Source organism: Musca vetustissima, unplaced genomic scaffold, assembly GCF_032173495.1.
Source record: "Musca vetustissima isolate MV318-11 ecotype Yass unplaced genomic scaffold, APGP_CSIRO_Mvet_v1 utg4636, whole genome shotgun sequence".
NCBI classification, from domain to species: Eukaryota; Metazoa; Arthropoda; class Insecta; order Diptera; family Muscidae; genus Musca; species Musca vetustissima.
In genome coordinates this window covers 278,341-302,611 of record NW_026882924.1, presented here as the reverse complement: position 1 = coordinate 302,611, position 24,271 = coordinate 278,341, and the positions used below count along the sequence as shown (strand labels likewise).

The 24,271-nt window shown below is 36.3% G+C and overlaps 1 protein-coding gene across 1 annotated transcript in view; it reads left to right on the top strand.

Annotated features, from left to right (window-relative positions):
• The window catches only part of LOC133329652 (dystrophin, isoforms A/C/F/G/H-like), a 412,707-nt gene that overhangs the window by 110,523 nt on the left and 277,913 nt on the right, over positions 1–24,271 (top strand). The gene's annotated exons all lie outside the window — the stretch shown is intronic.

Here is a 24,271-nt window from a genome sequence, read left to right as displayed (position 1 = left end):
AAGGCCTCAGAAGGCGTAGATTTTTTAAAGAATATTTTTTAAGGCCTCAGAAGGCGTAGATTTTTTAAAGAATATTTTTTAAGGCCTCAGAAGGCGTAGATTTTTAAAGAATATTTTTTAAGGCCTCAGAAGGCGTAGATTTTTTAAGGCCTCAGAAGGCGTAGATTTTTTAAAGAATATTTTTTAAGGCCTCAGAAGGCGTAGATTTTTTAACGAATATTTTTGAGTGCCTTACAGGGCGTAGATTTTTTAAAGAATATTTTTGAAGGCCTTACAGGGCGTAGATTTTTTAAAGAATATTTTTGAAGGCCTTACAGGGCGTAGATTTTTTAAAGAATATTTTTGAAGGCCATACAGGGCGTAGATTTTTTAAAGAATATTTTTGAAGGCCTTACAGGGCGTAGGATTTTTAAAGAATATTTTTGAAGGCCTTACAGGGCGTAGGATTTTTAAAGAATATTTTTGAAGGCCTTACAGGGCGTAGATTTTTTAAAGAATATTTTTGAAGGCTTTACAGGGCGTAGATTTTTTAAGGCCTCACAAGGTGTATCTCGTAACCAATCGATCCCATTTTTTAGCGAGCTACAAAAATCCATTCTCCTAACCTTATAAATATAATTTCATAATTCCATATTTCCGAGCTTTGACTATGGAGAATTTTTCCTTCTGAGGTTTTCATATACACACCTTTCATATCCAATAAATATTTTCCAGAATTTTCCTTCTAGGCCATGACCTTGATTTTGTCTCACAGTGTAATTGGTCATTAACCTTCCCATTCGTCTTTGATTTGTTGTCAAAATTGTATAAATTCGTCTATGAAGGCTGTGTTGAAATGTGAATCTTCTCCTAGAAGGAATCGAAGACATGGACATATATAGAAATATGTCGTCATGCGTCTACAAATACGGCGGCTACTTACTTACTTAGATGGCATGTGACAGAACTTTCATTCCATAAGCCGAGCTTAAAAAAGATTTCCAGTCGCGTCGGTCTTTTGCGCAGTTTTTCCAATTTAAAAGACCATATTCAGCAAAGTTGTCCTCCTCGTGGCCTTCCCCTTCTGCGTGAACCATCAGCTGGTTCGCTTTTATATGCCTTCTGGGCTGGGGCATCTTCATCCATTCTCACAACATGACCTAGCCAACGTAGTCCCTGCAGCTCAATACGTCTAACAAAGTCGATGTCCGAGAATAGCTGGTACAACTCATGGTTCATTCGACGGCGATATTCACCGTCCACGCAGATCGGCCCATAGATCTTTCGGATAATTTTTCCCCCAAACACTCCAAGAGCTGCCTCATCTGCTTACGCAAGTACCCATGCTTCCGATCCATATAATAGCACGGGTAGTATCAGCGTCTTGTAGAGAGGCTGAGTTTGGTCTGGCGGGAGGTGGCCTTGCTTTTGAGTTGTTTGCACAGACCATAGTAGCATCTGTTGGCCATCACTATCCTTCTCCGAATTTCAAAACTGATGTCATTCGTTTTGTTTATGGAGGTACCAAGGACGTCTTGCGCATTGATACCATAAGCTTGGTCTTCTCGTTCCGTTCACTGCCAGACCCATTTTGGCAATCTCCTTCTCAATTTGTTCAAAGGTGGCTGTTACCGCTCTCAGTGTTCGACCCATTATGTCGATGTTATCGGCGTAGGCGAGTAACATGTGTTGTTTGGTGTACAGAGTGCCATTTCTGTTTACTTTTGCCTCTCGTATGACCTTTTCCAGCAGGATGTATAAAAGGTCACACGACAAACTGTCACCTTGTCTGAATCCTCGTTCTGTATTAAAGGGCTCCGAGAGGTCCTTCCCGACTTTAACTGCTGATCTTGTGCCAGTTAAAGTTATCCTGCATATCCGTGTTAATTTTGCCGGAATACCAAACGCAGACATGGCTTTAAACACCTCTGAACGGATAGGGCTGTCAAATGTAGCCTTATAGTCGACAAATAGGTGGAATGTGTCGATGTGTTTTCGTGGGTTTTTTCCAGTATTTGGCAGATTGAAAATATGATTTTTCCTTGCTTTTTCATAGTAGGTTCGGTTTTTTTCCGAGTGTGGGCAACTAACCCGACGTCTCAACCAATTTTTTTTATAGTTCTTATGGGTGAGCTCGCGGCACAAAAATAGCTACCCCAGGTGGTGGTACCACGGGGAGGCGAGTTTCCACAATTGAGATGAAAAAGGGACCAAGATAAGCCTGGACTTCGCCATGTTAAAGCCGTTGCTTGGTATCTATCATCCCCTACGCCACCTCGGCGGCTAGGACCTTCAAAATACATATAATGTGGAGAAAACTTAATATAGGGGAAATATTAACAAATGGACATATATTAATTTTGACTGAAGGTCTGTAATCCTCTCCAAAATGCTAACATGAATCCACTGTGATATGTGAAACAGAGGCAAGGACCTTTAAAGTACCATAAATTAAGCGGAATCTTTACATATAGGGCGAAGTCAAAATATACAATATAGGAGACCAATCTCCTCTCGATCTCCTTGTTGAGTCTTATTATGGATTATCAATGAGTCTTATTATGAGACAAAACAATATAAGATTTTATAGAACTTCTAGCGGATCTCCTCCTGCATGGAAAAACAACAAGTTCTCTTATAGCTTTATTGCTATGGTGGAGCATTTGTCTTCATATAGACATATAGGTTCAATAGGTATTTATTTATCGGAATGTTATTTTTTTATAGAAGACCAACTGGTCTTCTTATAGAAGATTAAAAGGTTTCTTCATAGAAGACCAATCGATCTCCTTCTATAAGAATCATCATCTTGGCTATCATTTTTATAACAGACCAACAGGTCCTCCTATTGGAGGAATTTTGCCTTCAATTGCTCTTCTTATAGAAAACTAAGAGGTATTGTTATTTCGTACTGAAGTCCATTCTACCCAATTATCTTTGTATTCAGTTGTTGTCCATAATTGTTGTTGTAACCACATGTTAACAACATTGATGGCCATCACTTTGTAATGCCGAAGGCCGTTGTCAATATTCATTTACATGTCAACAAAATTGCACTTTTCGAATTCACTTTTTCCCCAAAAACTGAACAAAGAACTGAACTAATTTTAATTTTAAAAACTGTCAGTGACACACACACACACAGACAGACACAAAGTATGTTTGAAATCTCAATTTAAACTATGTACATTAGGGTGGATCGAAAAGAGCCAATAATTATTAGGACTTCCTATATCTCTCCAACATTAAAGAATATTTGCTCACAACCATATCCTGGACGTTTTTAAAAACTTTATTTTTGGATTACTACTGAAGAGGGTTTTTCGAAGAATAATTCTGACTTTTCTAGGACTATTAGAGTCAGAATTTATCATGCAATTATTTTTCAATGACTACTGAGGTATAGATTTTTTTTTAAATTCTATAACGCTGTTAGATTTTTAAATAATCGCTATCAGAGCCTTAATCGAAGCTTATATATGCCTTCTATTGAAAGACTTTCTGGTCTTCCCTTGTAGAGCTATAATTCGTGTGTTTTGAGAACAAAGACTCTCTGACCTTAAGGTGGCGATACATACGAGAATTTCAGGCTTGGCATGATAAGGTGGCATTGTTTAATGCAAAAGAATAAATGAGAATGGTGTCCAACCTCATATTTGACTTTGATATTCCTTTTTTAATATATACCCTCAACCATAGTATGGAGGGTATATTAGTTTCCTTTTTTCGTTTGTAACTCATCGAACTAATCATTTCCGACCCTACAAAGTATATATATTCTTGATCAGCGTAAAATTCTATGACGATTTAAGCATGCCCGTCTATCCGCCTGTCTGTTTTTTCTTGAGCGCGTTTTTCAACCGCATTGATTGCTTATTGGGTACCAAATTTTTCCACTAAAAATTATAAATATAGGTCGATTTTTTCGGGTAGCCACCATATAAGGGTACCCCCAATTTTCGGTTTTTTGGGGTTCTTGCGCGCGTTTTTAACCGAACTCGCTGTAATTTGGTAATTTGTAGTCGTATTTGGTAATAAATCTCCCTACCAAAAATTATTAATATTCACCCCTCTTTAGGGGTAGTCCCCATATAACCCCCTTTTTATACCCTCCACCATAGTATGGAGGGTATATTAATTTTGTCATTCCGTTTGTAACTCATCGAAATATCCATTTCCGACCCTATAAAGTATATATATATATATATATATTCTTGATCAGGGTAAAATTCTAAGGCGATCTAGCCATGTCCGTCCGTCTGTCCGTCTGTTGTAATCACGCTATCTTCTTAAGGAATTGAGATAGGGAGCTGAAATTTTGCATAGAGTCGTCTTTTGTCTGCAGGCAGGCCAAGTTCGAAGATGGGATATATCGGTCCACGTTTAGGCATAGCTGCCATATAACAGTACCCTCCAATTTTCGGTATTTTGGGGTTCTTGAGTACGTTTTCAACCGAATTCGCTGAAATTTTGGTACATGGGGTTCTTATTGGGCACCAAATTTTACCACTAAAAATTATAAATATAGGTCCACTTTTTCTGTTAGCCCCCATATAAGGGTACCTCACAATTTCCAGTTATTGGGGGGTTTTGACCGGAATTGACTGTAATTTAATAATTTCAGTTATTATTGGGTAGCAAAACTCTCCACAGAAAATTATAAATATAGGTCAATTCTTTATTGGATAGCCCCCATATAAGGGTACCCCCAATTTTTGATATTTTGAGGTTTTTGAGTGCGTTTTTAACCGAATTCGCTGAAATTTGGTATTTTGTAGTCGTATATGGTAACAAATCTCCCTACCAAAAATTATTAATATTCACCCCTCTTTAGGGGTAGTCCCCATATAACCCCCTTTTTTATATTAAAATAGTTATCTGATTTGTTCCGCGTTTTGTGTTTGGTTCTAAGAGTCTGTCGTAATCATTTAACCTGCGGAGGATATCGAGATAAAGCTAGAACGTAAGGTTCGATAATGAACTATACATGAACAATAACCCGCATTTAGGCCTAGCCCCTGTGTGGGAGGTATCAGAAGGAGTGGACCGATAGTCCACATCTTCGAACCTGAACTAAGTTTGGAAGAAATAACAAGATAGGCACAGATTGGATGAAATCAAAATTTTCTGGAACATGGTTCACGTTATGGTCGGTATAGGTCCACTTTTTGGTATTTTCCCTACATTTTCATTTCAAGTACCTGTCAGTATATCTATGGTGGAGGGTATCCAAAGTTCGGCCCGGTCGAACTTAACGCTTTTTCACTTGTTTATATTAAAATAGTTATCTGATTTGTTGCGTGTGTTGGGGTTGGTCCCATATAAGCGTATTCTACCATAGTATGGGGGATAGTCGTTACACGAAATAGTCAGGCTTTACCCTACAAAGTATGGAATTCTAAGACGATTTAGCTACATGTTGTAATCCTTCCGCCTTCTATGAATATCGTGATAAAAAAACTCGAACCTGACGATAATGAAATGTATCGGCCAGCATTTAGGCATCTCCTCCATATAATGATAGCTTCTGAAGCAAAGAATTGAGATACAAAACTAAAATATTTGGTTCGAAATTGACATATATCGGTCATTATATTAATTTGGAGGAAAAGAAATACATTATTTTTATATGAACTATAGGACTTTATTTAACAGGCTTCGGAATGTCCGATATGGGCCAAATATGCACCGTTTTGTTGTATGATAAATTGCCATTTTAAAGGTAACTTCATAATGCCTCTCTCATAGTAGTAATGCCTCTAGTAGACGATTTTCAAAATCCTCCCTATATACCAATTTTTTTATCATTAGAGAAATTTTGCAATGCAAGAAAAATATGATAATCGGTGTCAAGTCCGGACTGTATCGCGGATGCATTAAAACTTCCCAAGTAAGCTCCCGAAGTTTCACTGTAGATGTGTGTGGCCTAGCGATGTCCTGGTGGAACACAATACCTCTCGTATTGGCGAATTCTAGCCGTTTCTGGTCAATTGCTATCTTCAAACGGACCAGTTGTTGACAGTAGAGATCAGAATTTAGCGTTTGGCCATATGGAAGCAAATCATAATAAATAATCCGCTTCCAGTCCCACCAAATACATAGCAGATGCTTCCTGGACGTTAATCCTGGTGTGGGCGCCGTTTTAGGTGCTTTACCGCTCTTTAACCACGATCGTTTTCGCACAGAGTTATCGTATGTGTTCCATTTCTAATCTCCTGTCACCATCCGTTTAAGAAATGGGTCTACCTCATTCCAAGGCTACGCAGATGAAAATTCGATCCATCCTATTTTTGCTGTTAATTGAGGCGTGGCACCCAAACATCGAGCTTCATTGTGAATCCAGCTTTGTAGTCGATTTTTAGGTCCTGGACGATGTTACGACTGCTATTTCTTCGATTAATCTCTCCTATTTCTTCGATTTTATTTGGATTTTTTAATGGATTTTTCCCCACCTAATATAATGATAACCCCAAATATTCGCTAATTCCTACACTATGTAATCAATATTATTCACTCTTAAAGCATAGCAAAGTTATATGACTTTGCAATCTAAATTGCAGTAGTTTGAGAATTTTATACTCTGTCATGCGTTATCTGTATCAGTCAACGTTTTCCGCGTTTTCAGATTTTAGGAAAAATCCCCATTCAAAATTGCTGATATTTGTATTTGGTGTACATAATGGTTTACATAAATCGTTTTGTAGAATTATCGATATAAATCCACTTTTTTGTATGTTCCCTATATTTGCATTGCAAGGGTATCCTCTGTTCGGTCCGGCCAAACTCAACGCTTTTTTCACTTGTTTTAATTCTCTGCTATATCTGTACTGTCTGATTCTAGATGTAATTTCACTAAACTATTATATTTTCTCTGAAATATTCTGAACAACAAATTTTCGTTACACCCTAATAAGTTATGTTCTACACACATGTTTAATATTGAATAACTCAGTTGTCAATCACGACTGGCTTGTCGGCTGACTGCAATCACAGCAAATCAAATGTGAGAGAATCAGAAAACTTTTAAAATGTTTAGCATCAAATTTAGTTTTGAAGCGTTGAAATGACAAATGCAGTCAGATACAATTTAGATTTAAACTATATGCATAGTAACAAGACAGACACAAACACACACACATTTTTCATTAATTACATTTTGGGATAATCGAATATTAAAATATAACGAACATGTGAATAACAGCTAAAGGGAAATTGCAATTTTTCTTCTTTATGGGATCCGGTCCTCTGCTCAGATATAAATTTTCAAATTAAAGTATCGATGTTGAAAATAAATATTTTAAGTCTACAATGACACATTATTTTTGAGATTCAATCCACCATATAGAATAATTCGAATCTCGGTGGTGTGTAAACCCCGATGCATTGTTGGTGACATCAGTGTATTCCTTTCTACAAAACTTACCTTAAAATTGTGTTTGTCCCTCCTAGTGTGGACCATAGCAAGGAGGTTTCATATCATTAAACTTATTGGAGCTCACAGCAGGCCTACCCTGGCCTAACTGTGTGTCCACAGGGCATATGGTGACATTCTCTCACCCCACTCTTCACCATCTTCCAAACTATTCTAATTTTCCAACTAAATCAAAACCTTAACCACGAACAGTTCGACCCCCTGCAGTGCCTTGTGGTTGTGTGTGCGTTATTATTGGCCACTAACATTTGTTATAATTTGTCTAAATGTGGTTGCAAGGTGTCTAAAGAGCTGTTGGACAAAAATCCATATTTATGGGCCGTCCATAGTTTGTTTAGCTTTGCATTTCCAATGTTTACAAACAAATGAACCATGTTCTTCTTCCGGCAGGTTGATATAGACAACAACAATAATAACAAAAACAATAACACACATTTCATCAGCATGCTTTTATCATGCTGATTTTATTTGAAAATTAAAAAAATAGAGAACATTTTTAAGAGATTCAAATAGCAATTAGACATTTTCATAATGATATGTTTATGTGATATGATAATTGAAAAAAAATATTTTTTAAAAACTTTGCATTGAAAGATCAATTATTACGAGAGGAAAAGGATTTCTATATATTAGAAAATATTAAAATCCACGTCTATATAATTGAAAAAAAAAATTTTTTTAAAAACCACGCCTATTTTAAGTGGTTATTTATACTCTTTCGAGTCGAGCTTGATTATCTAAGTTTTGCAATGAAAAGGAAAGCCAGGAGAAGAACCTACGTACCCACCATTATGCGACGCGTTTCGCCGTTGGTTAAGCGGCTCATCAGGCATATTGGGCTATGTGGCTTTACAAATGTCGTACGTTGATAACTTGTATTTATTCCGCCCTGATGCGAAACATGCATATGCGAATTAAATTCAAATTTGTCAAAGTTCGACATTTGTCTTCATTCTAGGAATAGTCCTTTTCAAAGCAGATTTTTGTTGTAGCGATGGATAATTAACCCACACACCTACAATTGCTTCCTGGTATACACATGTTTTTGCGCAACCGTTTTGGAAGTGTTGATGGCTCAGAACGTTAAGCGGTCTTGGCAAAATCTGTGTTGCTCTGAGGACCTGGGTTCGAGCCCTAGCCGTGCTCGGCTGAAGTTAATTTTTGTTATTTGAATTTTGCCTTGTAAGGGCATTGATCATTTGAAAGTAATTTTAAGTGGTTATTTATACTCTTTCGAGTCGAGCTTGATGATCTAAGTTTTGCAATGAAAAGGAAAGCCAGGAGAAGAACCTACGTACCCACCATTATGCGACGCGTTTCGCCGTTGGTTAAGCTACTCATCAGGCATATTGGGCTATAAGATTTCCAAGTGCGTCGCTCTTGTGCGCATCTCCGCCAATTTGAAAGACCACGTCCAAGATGTTTTTTACTAGGTCGTTCCATCTGATTCCTGGCCTTCCCCTTCTACGGGAACCATCAGTAGGCTCGCTTTTATATGCCTTTTGAGTTTTGACATTCTCATTAATTCGCATGGCCTAACTATCGTAGTCGCTGCAGCTCAATACGACTGACTATGTCAATGTTCGCGTATAAATTGTAAAGCTCGTGGTTCATTCGACGCCGATATTCACCCGTAGATCTTTCACAGAATTTTTTTTGTTTGTTTTGTTTTTCAAACACCCCCAGAACTGCCTCATCTGCTTTTGCAAGTACCCATGCTTCAGATCCATATAACAGCTCGGGTAGTATCAGCGTCTTGTAGAGTGTGGCCTTGTTTCTAAACTGTTTCCTTCATCGAAGTTCAAAACTGATGTCATTCGTTTTATTTATGGCGGTACCAAGGTATATAAAATCCTTAACTACCTCGGAGCTGTAGTTCTCAAGTTCCACAGTTGGTCCGAGACTACTGGACGTCTTGCGCGTTGATACCATCAGCTTGGTTTTCTCGCCGTTTAATGCCAGACTCACTCTGGCAGACTCCTTTTCAATTTGTTCAAAGGTGTCTGTTACCGCTCGCAATTTTCGACCCATTATGTCGATGTCATCGGCGTAGGCGAGTAACATGTGTTGTTTGGTGTACAGAGTGTCATTTCTGTTCAACTTTGCCTCTTGTATGACCTATTCCAGCAGGATGTTAAAAAGATCACAAGACAAACCGTCTGAATCCTCATTCGACCTTATCCTTGTGCCACTTAAAGTTATCGTGCATATCCGTATTCATTTTGCAGGAATGCTTTATAGTCGACGAATATGTGCTATGTGTCGATATGGGTCTTTTCCAGGATTTGCCGCAGAGTGAAAATCTGGTCAATGGTGGACTTGCCAGGTCTGAAGCCGCATTTGTATGGTACAATAATGTTATTGACAATTGGCTTCAGTCGTTCACACAGAACTTTTTATGCGATGGAAAGGAGACTTATTCCTCTATATTTGGCACATATCTTGTCTCATTTTTTGTGCACGGGTCACAGGATGCTGAGCCTCTGGGGTATCCACTTCACTGCTACTATTTGATACCAAAAGTATTTCAAAATGCTCCTTCCAGATCCTCAGCACGCTGTCTGTATCGGTCAACAGGTTTCCTTCTTTATCTCTACAGGAGGATGTGCCTGCGCCGAAGCCTTCGGTTTGGTGTTTTACCCGTTGGTAGGATGCTGAGGTTCCAATCATTGGGCATGCGTTCCTCTAGCCAAATTGTACTAATCAGCTGGTGCATGCTCCTGACCAGCATCTGACTCGATTTGCTCACGTTTTCTTTCTTCTTTCTGAAAACACGTTTCTCCTCTCTCTCCTTTTCTCCCGATAATTCTTCGTCACATTACGTGTTGCCACTGTCTGCAGGGTTGCTCTATACACTGCGTTTTTCAGATCAGTAGCATTGCGACACTCCGTACCGTACCATGGGCTCCTTGGTGGTGGTTTTTGGCACCCAAGTGTTGCTTTTGAAGCAGTATATAGGGATTGGACAATTCTTTGCCACTATTATCGAACAAGAAGTGCTATCGTCAAGCAGCTGGGTAAGTTGAGCGGAGTAGGCCTTGGCAACCAGTTGTGTTTGCAGTTTTTCGACGTCGAGTTACCGTGTGGTAGATCGCATCTTTGCTGCAACATTAAGAGTGCGAACCTTGGCAGCTACAAGGTTGTGGTCCGAATCGATATTCGCTCCTCGGATCGATCGGACGTCTAAAACACTGGATGAATGCCTTCCATATATCACAACATAATCAAATTGAATTCTCGTTGTTTGATCAAGGTGGCCTTGTGTATATCGGGATGCTTGAATCTGATGCTGCTAACTACCATGTTTTTTGCTGCCGCGAAGTCAATCAACCTCATGCCGTCGTCGGATGTTTCTTCATGAAGGCTGAATTTTCCGACGGTGAGGCCAAAGATATTTTTTCCTTCCGATTTTTGCAATAAAATCTCCTAGCAGAATTTGAATGTCACGGCCAGGGCAGCGGTCATATACTGTTAGGCGCTCGTAAAATATGTCTTTGGTCTGCTCATCTTTGTCTTCGGTCGGAGCATGGGCGCAAATAAGACTGATGTAGAAGAACTTCGCTTTTATGCGGATTATAGCAATTCGCCCATCTACTGGAGTGAGTATGGAAACGAGGTCTTTTATTCTCCTATTAACCATAAATCCGCAGCCAAATTCATGTCTCGTTTCATACAGGACATAATCGTCTGATTGACTTACGCCTGTCCCTTTCCATCGCATTACCTATAAGGCAATTATATCGGCTTTGTACTTCTTGAGTACATCCGCCAAAGCGAAAACTGCACCTGTGCTGTATAAGGTGCCCACATTCCAAGTGCAGATTCACAGATCGTGGTCCTTTATACGTTTGCGGGGGTCGTCAACATTAGGGGGTTTGGATTTCTTTTTCTTTGCTTTTTCATGGTAGGAGGGGTTTTCCAAGTGTGGGTAACTAACCCGACGCCTCAACCCATTTTTTTATAGTCGTTATGGGTGAACTCGCGGCACATATTAGCTCACTATTTCAACGGTGATGAAAATAGCTACCCCAGGTGACACCGCGGGGAGGTCAGTGTCCACAATTGAGATGAAAGAGGGACCAATATAAGCCTGGTCATGTTAAAGCCAATCAGAGCCGTTGCTTGGTATCTATCACCCCCTACGCCACCCTACATCTTGCTAGTCCTTTAAAAATATTTTTTTAAAAATCCAAGACTTCGGCTAGACCTTAAAAAATAATTCTAAAACTCAACGCCTATAATTATTGGCGATTAATATAATAGTTATAAAAATCCCTGGAATATTAAAAAACATCCAAGACTGAATATTTTGATTTTGCGCCACCTATACCTCATATGATTAACTACTACAACTCAATAAAAATTCTCTCTACTGGGTTCTTGAACACACTACTCTCCCAAAGTAGTGTTGACACCACCAACAATGCCCCCTCTGACGATTCGTGTCTTGACTATTACATCCCTTATAGCTTTCATTTCAATCCATGACACCTTTAAAGCTTTTTCCATGTTTGTTGTTATTGCTGTGCTGCTGCTGCTGCTCCTTCCTTGTGCCGTGCACTTGACAATGAAATCGTGGAAGCCAAAGCAAAAATATTGCATTTAACAGCTGTGACAGCGACATTAATATTCAAATGAACAACGCGCTCCGGAAAGAACGCATCCGTACCACCGTCGTCGTAAATTATATGCAGCACAACGACAAAATATTAAAACACAAACAAAACGAAACAAAAAAGAAATGAAAATATAAAATACAAATGGAAGCAACATAAAATAATAAGCGGGAAATTATATGCAGAAGTTATGTGTGAAAAAAAATAACAATATTGAAAACATGAATCAGTTATAATTCATAAGGATTACAAAGGATAAGAAAGTGATTTTCAAAAGGAAACATGTTTTGAAATTATTCAAAATTCGAAAAGTATTAAAATTTATATTGTGATAAAAACTTGTGTTCCATAAGACGTTACCAAATATGATCGCATTTAAATATGTCTAATATAGAAGTGAATTTCTAAATTATTTATTTAAATACTTCGAAGTGATATGACAAAATCGAAGCTAAAGTTTTTCTCAGTTTTTGTTAATACATTTGAAAAAGGTTTTAAATATAAAAAGCTTTTACAAAACAATACAAAAGGTTGGTTGGTTTTCTTTGTCAAGATATTGTGAAAATGTGTTCTGATTTTCTTAACATACAGTAAAAACTCGCTAATCCGGATAATTGATTGCAGACCCCAATCCGGATTACCGAGATTTCCGGATTTTCGAGTTTTAATAATTGGTTTAAATTTATATAAATTTGGTGATAATTTAATTATTTTTATGTTTTTATTAAAAATGAAAATTATTCATTTCAAAAATATGAACTTTGAATAAAATAGGTACCATTTTCAATTAAATTTGCAACGATTTGTTTATTAAAATAAAAAGTAACGTATCTTTACGATCCGGATTTTTGAGTCAAATAGGTCAATCAATCCGGATTATAGGATACGCAATGGGTTGTGAAATGCAGTCCGGATTACCGAATAATCCGGATTGTCGAGGTCCGAATTATCAAGTTTATACTGTACATCCAAAATTTAAATTCTGATCTATTTTTTTGATTCGTAAAAAAAAACAAAAAAAAAATTTTTTTAATATTATCTTAAAAAACTCAGTATTATTTACGTAATAAGTTCTTGGCGTAATCCTAAAACTTAAAGAATTATTATTTAACTTTTTTTGGAGAAGACCGATAAGATCGAACCTTATTTGGGACTTAAAAAATAAATTATAATTTGCAATGTTTAAATCGATAAGAACTCCCTTGTAAATTTTTATTCGACATTGCCTTCTTCGAAGAGTTGTTTTTTTGATCGTTTCAAAATATGTCTGCCCTGATTAGTTCTAATTATATAAAAATATACGCATATAAATCTAAAAAAAAAACAACTAAAGTAAAAAAACAACTAAGTTTTTATACCCTCCACCATAGGAACACATCCATCTTCAGGATTTTAGAAATATTTATACCCTACACAACTATGTTGTCAGGGTATTATAGCTTTCTACAGCCCCAAACGTTTGTAACGCCGCGAAATATTGGTCCTAGACCCACATATAAGCTGAGTCGATCTATACATGTGTGTCCGTCCGTCTGTCTATTATAATTTGTAAACACGATACAGGCCACAGTTATGGACCAATCTTAACGAAATTTTGCATGTAGGATTTGTTCTGGCCAATGAAGACTCCTATTGTTTTTGGTAAAGATCGGTTAATATTTAGGGGATGAAATGGACCAAGTACTAAATTTTTGTCGGGGTTTCTGGTCGCAGAAGAGGCCGCAATTACGGCGCGAACATTGAGAAATTTTACATGGAGAAGGCGATCGGGCCAAAGAATAAGCATGCCTGTTTTGATAAGGATCGGTCAATATTTAGTGAGTCAAATGGACCCTGACTTTTGTGTGAATAATTACAAAATATGTTTTCTATTGCCTATATATTTCCCCCTGAAGGACATAGACCCGAGAAGTTGATTGTATATCCAAGAGGAGTGGTTGGCCTTTAAATTGATACCAATTATATGGTCGTACGTACTTAGATGTGGGAGTTACAATTAAATATTTACAGGTGCTTACGTATTCATATATTATTTAGTAACCTATTACCACACTAGAAGACGGAAATATAGCGCAGATCGTTTTGAAATTTTCCTTGAGGATCCAGGTATGGTCAAGGACAACGCCTATAATCTTCGGTGATGATCAGGAAATAATATTGGGATGAAGTGGAACGAAAACTTAATTTTTGTGTATTTCGGAGTCGATGGTCGGCCCCGTCCGACTATACTGCTCCGCTCACTGTTTTTTTTTTAACATTGTGTCTTGATTTAATTCGAACCTTCACTAATTCAAGATTGTTCCTATAAAAATTCAAGCGAAAATCTCAAAAAATTTTAAGGTATGGTCGATTTATTGTGTCAGCATCAAGCGACAGCTGAAGGGCTTCTCAAACATTAAACACGTTTTTCTCCAAACTATGATTTTGCGAATGACGGACACGATAACTCAAAAAACTATTAACCCAATCGATTCAAAATTTGTATATGTTTCTCTGTGAGTGTATATCTATTGTATGAACTAGGATAAAGCCAATCGGTGAAGACCTTCCTTAAAAAAACTTTTTTCAATCGTCCGCCATTTTGCCTTTATATAGGCGTGAATTTTTTAAGGCCTATGCACAGGCGTGGATTTTTTAAAATTAATTTTTCAATGCCTAATTACAGACGTGGTTTTTTAAAATTAATTTTTAACAGCCTGTATAAGGATTGATTTTAAAAAATTAAAATTTCGAAGGCTAATCACAGTCGTGTTTTTTTAAATATTAATTATACCCTTCACCACACTGTGGTACGGGGTGTTATGTCTTTGTGCATAAGTTTGTATCAGGCAAAAGGAAATACATGGTTCATTTGGAGGATATGTATAGAATCACTTTTTAAGTCGATTTATGCACGTCCGTCCGTCTGTAGATGTTAAATTGTAAACAAAGTACAGATCGCATTTATGATCCGATTTGAAAGAAATTTAACACAGCGTACTTATTTGGCCCAAGGACGAACCCTATTGAAATTGGGAAAAATCGGTTCAGATTTAAATATAGCTCCTATATAAATTTTCGTCCGATTTAAGGTAAATGGGGCACCAAAGTCTCTATATATGTTTCGATTTACACGAAATTTGGCATAGCGTACTGAATTAGTTCCAGAATAATGTGTGCCAATTTTCGAGAAAATTATCTCAGATTTAGATATAGCTCCCATATATAGTTTCGTCCGATTTAAGGTAAATAGTGCACCAAAATGCCTATATATCTTTAGATTTGCACGAAATTTGGTATAGCATAATGAATTAGGTCGTCCGATTTTAGGTAAATGGTGCACCAAAGTCCCTATATATCTTTCGATTTGCATGAAATTTGGCCTAGAGTTCAGAATTAGGTCCACAATGATGTGTGCAAAGTTTCGTGAAAATCGGTTCAGATTTAGACATAGCTCCCATATATATTTTCGTCCGATTTAAGGTAAAAAGTGCACCAAAGTCCCTATATGTCCTTCGATTTTTGGCATAACGTACTGAATCTAGCCTAGATTGATGTATGCGAAGTTTCGAGAAAAACGGCCCAAACTTAGATATAGCTCCCATATACAGTTTCGTCCGATTTCATGTAAATGGTGCACCGAAGTCCCTATATATCTTTCGATTAGCACGAAATTTGGCATAACGTACTGAATTGAGCCTAGAGTGATGTCTGCCAAGTTTCGAGAAAATCGGTCCAGATTTAGAAAGAGCTCCCATATATAGTTTCGTCCGATTTCATGTAAATGGTGCACCAAAGTCCCTATATATCCTTCGATTTACACGAAATTTGGAATAACGTACTGAATCGAGCCTAGAGTGATGTCGGTCAAGTTTTGTGAAAATCTGTCAAGGTTTAGATATAGCTCCCATATATATTTTGGTCCGATTTAATGTAAATTTAGTCCAGAATGATTGGTGCCAAGTTCCGTGAAAATCGGTTGAGATTTAGATATAGCTCCCGTTTGAAGTCGATTTACATACTTTTTTCCCATTGTAACAAACGAATGATATGTTTATGGATAGATCTAGGTAGATTCAGATTAAGATTAAGATAAATATCATCAGCTGTTTAATATACCCATAGTGGTGAAGGGTATCATATAGTCGACTCCCTCCGACTTTAATACTTTCCTTACTGGTTCCTTTTTGTTTATTTTCCAATATATCGACTGTTTTCGGCAGTCATCTTTTTTATCTCCTATTCGATAAATGTGCAACTTTTTTCGCGGTTATTATAATATCTGCATATTCATATTTTACGAAGGAAGTCATATATCAACGTTTTTGGTCAATATAATAAACGGCGGAATTTTAAGATTTTTTTCCTATGCCACTAATTAAAACCTTGATAACTTTTGCCCGCATCAACCAAAAATTTGATCGCGAACAGATTCGGAGTCAGGATATTTTTCTTTATATGTGTACCAAAAATCATTGATGTACTACGAAGACAAAAAAGTCGATTTTTTGAAAATGGAATATTAAAAAATTGGCAATATTGTCCATGTGTAGGTCTATGCTTTCACATGTATGCCCTGCACCATTTTTTTTAGCATTTCTAGGGACATACTAAATGTATGTAAAATTTTGACATGTATCTACAGTTAAACATAACTTGTAAAAATTTAGCTATTGCAACTCTGGAAATTCATGTTACTGTTCAAAAAAAATTCCATAAATATACAGTAAACCCTAAAATTATGTCGTGAAATTTCAACTCCACATTTCTTGCCACCTAAAAGTATGTGTTAATTTCCTTTCTTTTATAATTACATCCCGAAAATGTAGACATTAATTGAATTCATTTCAAATAAACGGTTTTTATATCAAAACTGCCTCGTCGGACCCTCTTTAGCAATCATCATCGTCACCATCATCGGATTCAACACATCTTTACAATGTTATTACGCAAAACATCATACACGAGTTGTTGCAACAACAACAACAACACCAACAAAATTTAATGTCAAGCCAGGAAGCAGAAGACGAACGAAAATGTAACAACGGCGACAACAACAACAACAGCAGCAGCAACACCAACATGAAAATAACAAAATTGTAAAATGTAATATTCTGTGAATGTGCCAGAGGAAATATGTATGAAGAAAAAAAGAAATATGAAATAAAAATAAAACAGAAATCTGGTTCTTCTTTCATCAACAATTTACCACTTTGATTCACACAACACAAACACATACACACCCATGTGTGTGTATTTATGAGCCCCTACAACCAAAGTCAATGTCCTAAACGGAAAAAGGAAACATAAATGCACACACGCACTCACACAGCCAAACAAAAGCTCATAGCCATGTTGAGCCCAGTCATGAACACACACTTGCCAATAATACTTTCTGTGTCTGCTGCTGTTGTTGTTGTTGGTAGACTAGCATTGCAAGTGTTGGATAGCTAGCTCGGTTCAGGCGCTTCTTCTTTTTCTTCCGCAAAATAACAAACTGAGAAAAAGATGAGACACAATTGCCTGTTTATTGCTTAAGTGTGTACAGAAGGACTTTGACACACACACACACGTTGTAACAAACAGCGCGGTTGGCTGGTTATCTGGTTGGCTGGATGGCTAAATGACTGACAGCTTGGTTGCATTTGTGAGTCTAGGTTTAAGTGAGTAGGGGAGTATAGCAATGAATGCAGGTTGATTGAAGAATTGAGACTAACTGGCTGTTTTGTGGACTATTTGGATGTGTAGGTGTGAAAATAAAATTCCTTAGTCACACCTCGAACCTTACAAATATTGACGTAACACCTATGAAAACTTTTAGAGATTTGAAATGGTGAGGGAAGAAGGATTTAGTCGTCGATTGGCCTATTTATAGGCGTAGAATTTTTAAATTATGCCCATAAATAGGCGTTCGTTCGTGGGTTTTTTAATTAAATTTTTAACAGCTATAGGGAGGCGTGAATTTTTAAACAAAATTTTCAATGCCTAAATATAGACGTGGACTTTTAGCATTCATTTTTCAATGCCTAAATGTAGGCGTGGACTTTTAAAACAAAATTTTCAATGCCTAAATATAGGCGTGGACTTTTAAAATTCATTTTTCAATGCCTAAATGTAGGCGTGGATTTTTAACATTCATTTTTTCAATGCCTAAATATAGGCATTGCCTAAATATAGGCGTGGACTTTTAACATTCATTTTTTCAATGCCTAAATATAGGCGTGGACTTTTAAAATTCATTTTTCAATGCCTAAATGTAGGCCTGGACTTTTAAAATTCATTTCTTCAATGCCTAAATATAGGTATTGCCTAAATTTAGGCGTGGACTTTAAAAATTCATTTTTTCAATGCCTAAATATAGGCGTGGACTTTTAAAATTCTTTTTTCAATGTCCAAATGTAGGCCTGGACTTTTAAAATTCATTTTTCAATGTCCAAATATAGGCGGATATATTTCTGAATGCCCATGTGGATTTTTAAAAATTAAATTTTTCAATGCCTACATATAGGCGTGGATTTTTATACCCTTCACCACACTGTGGTACAGGGTATTGTGTCTTTGTGCATATGTTTGTAACAGGCAAAAGGAATCGAGATAGACCCATAGTTCCTTCTGAGAATATACATAGAATCACTTTCTGAGTCCATTTATGCATGTCCGTCTGTCCGTCCGTCCATGTATTTTTGTGAACAAAGTATATGTCGCATTTATGATCCGATTTGGATGAAATTTGGCATATGTCACTTATTTGGACCAAGGATGAACCCTATTGAAATTGGGAGAAATCGGTTCAGATTTAGATATAGCTCCCATATATAGTATCGTCCGATTTTATGTAAATGGTGCACCAAATTTCCAATATTGGTCCGATTGTGACAACATTTTGCACAGAGTACTAAATTAGGTCTAGATTGATGTGTGCGAAGTGTTGTTGGAATCGGTTCAGATTTAGATATAGCTCCCATATATAGTTTCGTCCGATTTTAGGTAAATGGTGCACCAAATTTCTAATATTGGTCCGATTGTGACAACATTTTGCACAGAGTACAGAATTAGGTCTAGATTGATGTGTTTCAAGTTTTGTTGAAATCGTTTGAGATTTAGATATAGCTCCCATATATAGTTTCGTCCGGTTTTATGTAAATGGTGCACTATACTTCCAATATTGGTCCAATTGAGACAACATTTTGCACAGAGTACTAGATCTAGGTCGATGTATGCCAAGTTTTGTTGAAATCGGTTCAGATTAAGATATAGCTCCCATATATAGTTTCGTCCGATTTTATGTAAATGGAGTACCAAATCGTCAAATTTAGGCTGATTGAGACAAAATCTTCCACAGCGTACTGTATTAGGTCCAAATGTATGTATCCGAAATTTCGCTGGAATCGATTCAGATTTAGATATAGCTCCCATATATATTTTCTTCCGATTTTATGCGTATGTTTTGTTTTAATTTAGTTCAAATATCTATGTACGCAGTTAACTTCGTCCGATTCCATTTCAGTGGTTCTCCACGGATGTTATGTCAATTATATCAAAAGGATATTGTATATATGAGCATCTCTTGTATGTACCCAAAGTGGTGAAGGGTAACATATAGTCGGTCCCGTCCGACTTTTGCGCTTTCCTTACTGGATAAAATTAATTTTTCAATGCTTAAATATAGGTGTGGATTTTTTAAAAGTAATTTTTAAATGCCTATATTAAGGAGTGGATTTTTTAAATTAATTTTTCAGTGTCTATATCTAGGAGTGGATTTTTTCAATGCCTATATATTTTTTATACCCTCCACCATAGTATGGAGGGTATATTAATTTTGTTTGTTTTTAAATATTTGTTACGGAATAAAACTCGTTATGGACTCATGTAATGAAAATATCCTCCTCTATGAAATACATAACTATTAAAAACAACAAACCTTCCTGCCAATTCCCAGGGAAATTTTCCCCTTTTCCATATTTCAACTTAAAGACTTTGTCATATCTTTTTGAAGTTATTTGTTTCAAAATATTTTCAGTTTGGTTTTCGTACTGCAATGTTTTCGTTGTTTGTTTTTTCTTTTAACCAAAAGCAGCTTATGAAGTATTTTTGCATTCATTTCATTCTCCGACAGTCATTCTTTGGTCCCTTCCGACTTTCATTCAGTTTTTCCACTTCACTCATTTGTTGGGTGTTTTTGGCATTGTTTGCTCACACACACACGGCAACAATATTGTTGGGATTTGTTGTCAACAATGAGGGGTGGATATAAATATTTGTTAAGTTTTTAGGGACCTGGCGAATATTTGTAAAAAAATCCACGTAAAATATATTTAAAAAAATCCACGCCAGATATAGGCTGTAAAATATATTTAAAATAATCCACGCCTAGATATAGGCTGTAAAATATATTTAAAAATAATTCACGCCTAGATATAGGCTGTAAAATATATTTAAAAATAGTCCACGCCTATATAAAGGCTGTAAAATATATTTAAAATAATCCACACCTAGATTTAGGCTGTAAAATATATTTAAAAATAATCCACGCGTAGATATAGGCTGTAAAATAAATTTTAAAATAATCCACACCTAGATATAGGCTGTAATATATATTTAAAATAATTCAAGCCTAGATATAGGCTGTAAAATATATTTAAAAAAATCCACGCCTAGATATAGGCTGCAAAATATATTTAAAATAATCCACGCCTAGATATAGGCTGTAAAATATATTTAAAAATAGTCCACGCCTAGATATAGGCTGTAAAAAATACTTTTTTTAAATCCACGCCTAAATATAGGCTGTAAAATATATTTAAAATAATCCACGCCTATATAAAGGCTGTAAAATATATTTAAAATAATCCACGCCTAGATATAGGCTGTAAAATATATTTAAAATATTCCACGCCTAGATATAGGCTGTAAAATATATTTAAAATAATCCACACCTAGATATAGGCTGCAAAATATATTTAAAATAATCCACACCTAGATATAGGCTGTAAAATATATTTAAAATAATCCAAGCCTAGATATAGGCTGTAAAATATATTTAAAAATAGTCCACGCCTAGATATAGGCTGTGAAATATATTTAAAATAATCCACGCCTAAATATAGGCTGTAAAATATATTTAAAATAATCCACGCCTAGATATAGGCTGTAAAAATTATTTTTTAAAAATCCGCGCCTATTAATAGTTTTTTTTTAAATCCAAGCCTGTGATTAGTCATTGAAAACCCGATTTCAGTGAAACATGCCAGACACTAATTTATATAACATCTTTTCACGAATCTTAGCAACATCATTCTAGACTTAATTCAGTACCCTATACCAAAGTTCGTGCAAATCGAATGATATATACGGTCTTTGGTGCACTAATTACCTTAAATCGGATGAAAATACACATGGGAGCTATATCTAAAACTGAACCGATTTGCACGAAAGTTGACAGACATAATTCTCGATCTTATTCATAACTCTGTACCAAATTTCGTGCACATCAAAATATTTCCAGGGACTTTTGTGGACTATTTACCTAAAATCGGGCGAAGCTATACATGGGAGCTATATTTAAATCTGAACCGATTTTCACGAAACTTTGCACACATCATTCTATACTTAATTTAGTACGCTGTGCCAAATTTCGTGCAAATCGAAAGATATATAGGGACTTTGGTGCACCATTTACCTTAAATCGGACGAAGATATATATGGGAGCTATATCTAAATCTGAACCGATTTTCACGAAACTTGGCAAACATCATTCTAGACCTTATTCATTACGCTGTGCCAAATTTCGTGCAAGTTAAAAGATTTCCAAGGACTTTAGTGGACTATTTACCTAAAATCGGGCGAAACTATATATGGGAGCTATATCTAAATCTGAACCGATTTGCACGAAACTTGGCAAACATCATTCTAGACCTTATTCATTACGTTTCCAAGAACTTTAGTGGACTATTTAACTAAAATCGGGCGAAACTATATATGGGAGCTATATCTAAATCTGAACCGATTTTCTCAAAACTTTGCACACCTCATTCTAGACTTAATTCAGTACTTTGTGCCAAATTTTGTGCAAATCGAAAGATATATAGGGACTTTAATGCACCATTTACCTTAAATCGGACGAAGATATATATGGGAGCTATATCTAAATCTAAACCGATTATTCCCAATTTCAATAGGGTTCATTCTTGGGCCAAACAAATGAGCTGTGCCAAATTTCATCCAATTCGGATCATAAATGCGACCTGTACTTTGTTTACAATTTAACATGGACAGACAGACGGACGGACGGACATGCATAAATCGACTTAGAGAGTGATTCTATGGATATTCGCAAAAGGAGCCATGGGTCTATCTCGATTATTTTTGCCTGTTACAAACATATGCACAAAGACATAATACCCTGTACCACAGTGTGGTGAAGGGTATAAATATGTTAGGCATACACTGTTCTTTTCCACACCTCGTATATTATTTCAATTTGACTACACTTTATATCTATTTTCATTTATTTTCCTCCTTTCGTATTTTTGTTTTCACAAGATGATATCCTCCTTCTGTGTTGTTTTAGTCTTCTCTTTTTCCTTCATTGCCTAATGATAGAGCGCATTGAGCCGCACTCCTCTATGCAAATATTGTTTGCAGGTGATGATGATGACGATGGCGTTTGTGGATTGCAATGTAAAAGTGGCAAGGCAACAAAAGACAACTTAAGTGCCACCAAACAAATAACAAAGTTCTTCAGAAGCTACTCTCTTCTATCCTTTCCCCTTTTTGTGACCACCATCGCAACAAAAACACAATCTTACCAACAAATGGTCATTATTCTGTACAGATGTTTTCCTATTACGCTTAAGCTGTTACACTTCCTTCTCGTCTACACTTCCTCCGACACACACACACACTCATGCAGCCAGAAGGAAGTGGATGGGTGTTCTAGTTCTTAATAAATCCTGGTTTGGTTATTCAAGGTTTTGTTTGGTTAAGAAGAAGAAAAAAATAAAGGAAAACATCATAATAGAAAAAACGAAGAGATATAAGAAGTAGAAGATAAAAAAGAGACACCACTAAATCTACATTTAATCCTTTGGGTTTTTTTAGAAGACTACTTACTCATCTATCTCACCTCCATCCAGCCAGCCATCAGCATAGTCACTTTGAGGGTGTTTCACCTGTATGGCAATATTTTTCTTAGTTTTCTTTTTTTGTTGCCACTTTTTGCAGCTTATATTTCTTAAGTGTTTTTTTTTTGCTTTTTTTGTTATCGGAGTCTATGAAACTAGGATCATATCTTATAGTGTTCAAGGACCAATACATAGGCTGGCTGTCGCCCAACCACTCACACCACCTCCTCCATTATGCGAAAGTCATTTGCTTTTCGTTTCATGTTTTTGTGGTTCTTTAAATCAGCATAAATAACCAGAAGGTGAACTACTAGTTCTGTTTTGTGGTGACATAAATTAAAGCATAACATTAGGGGCAAGGTAATGGATGAAAAACAAGAGTCTATTTAAAAGAGGGGATATCAAGTGCACGACTAAATGGGTCATGAATAGTGAATACAAAGGTTTCGATTACAGCTGGCATTGAAATATGAATTAAAAAAAAAATCCACGCTCATATGATTAAGAGATTTAAAAAATCCACGCCTATATATGAGCATTGAAAGATTAATAGTAAAAAAATCCACGCTTATATATACGCATGGATAAATTAATTTTAAACCAATAAGGAATGTAGTAAAGTCCGACTGGGCAGACTATATGATACCCTTCACCACATTGGGTATATTCTACATATGTATCCAAACAGACGTCGCCTTGTCGAGGGAATACAAATTTCAGTACGTTGTGTCAATCGGCCTAGGACAAAAATATATATATATGGGAGCTATAACTAAATCTGAACCGATTGCCACGAAACTTAGCACACATCATTCTCAACCTAATTCAGTATCCTATGCCAAATTTCGTGCAAATTGAAAGATATATAGGGACTTTGGTTCACCATTTTCAAAAAATCGGACGAAATTATATACGGGAACTATATCTAAATTTGAACCGATTGTTTCGAAACTTAACACAGGTCATTCAAGACTCAATTCAGTACACTACACAGAATTTCGTTCAAATCGAAAGTTATATAGGGACTTTGGTTCACCATTTTCATAAAATCGGACGAAATTATATACGGGAACTATATCTAAATCTGTACCGATTTGCACGAATCTTAGCACACATCATTTTGTACCTAATTCAGTGCCCTA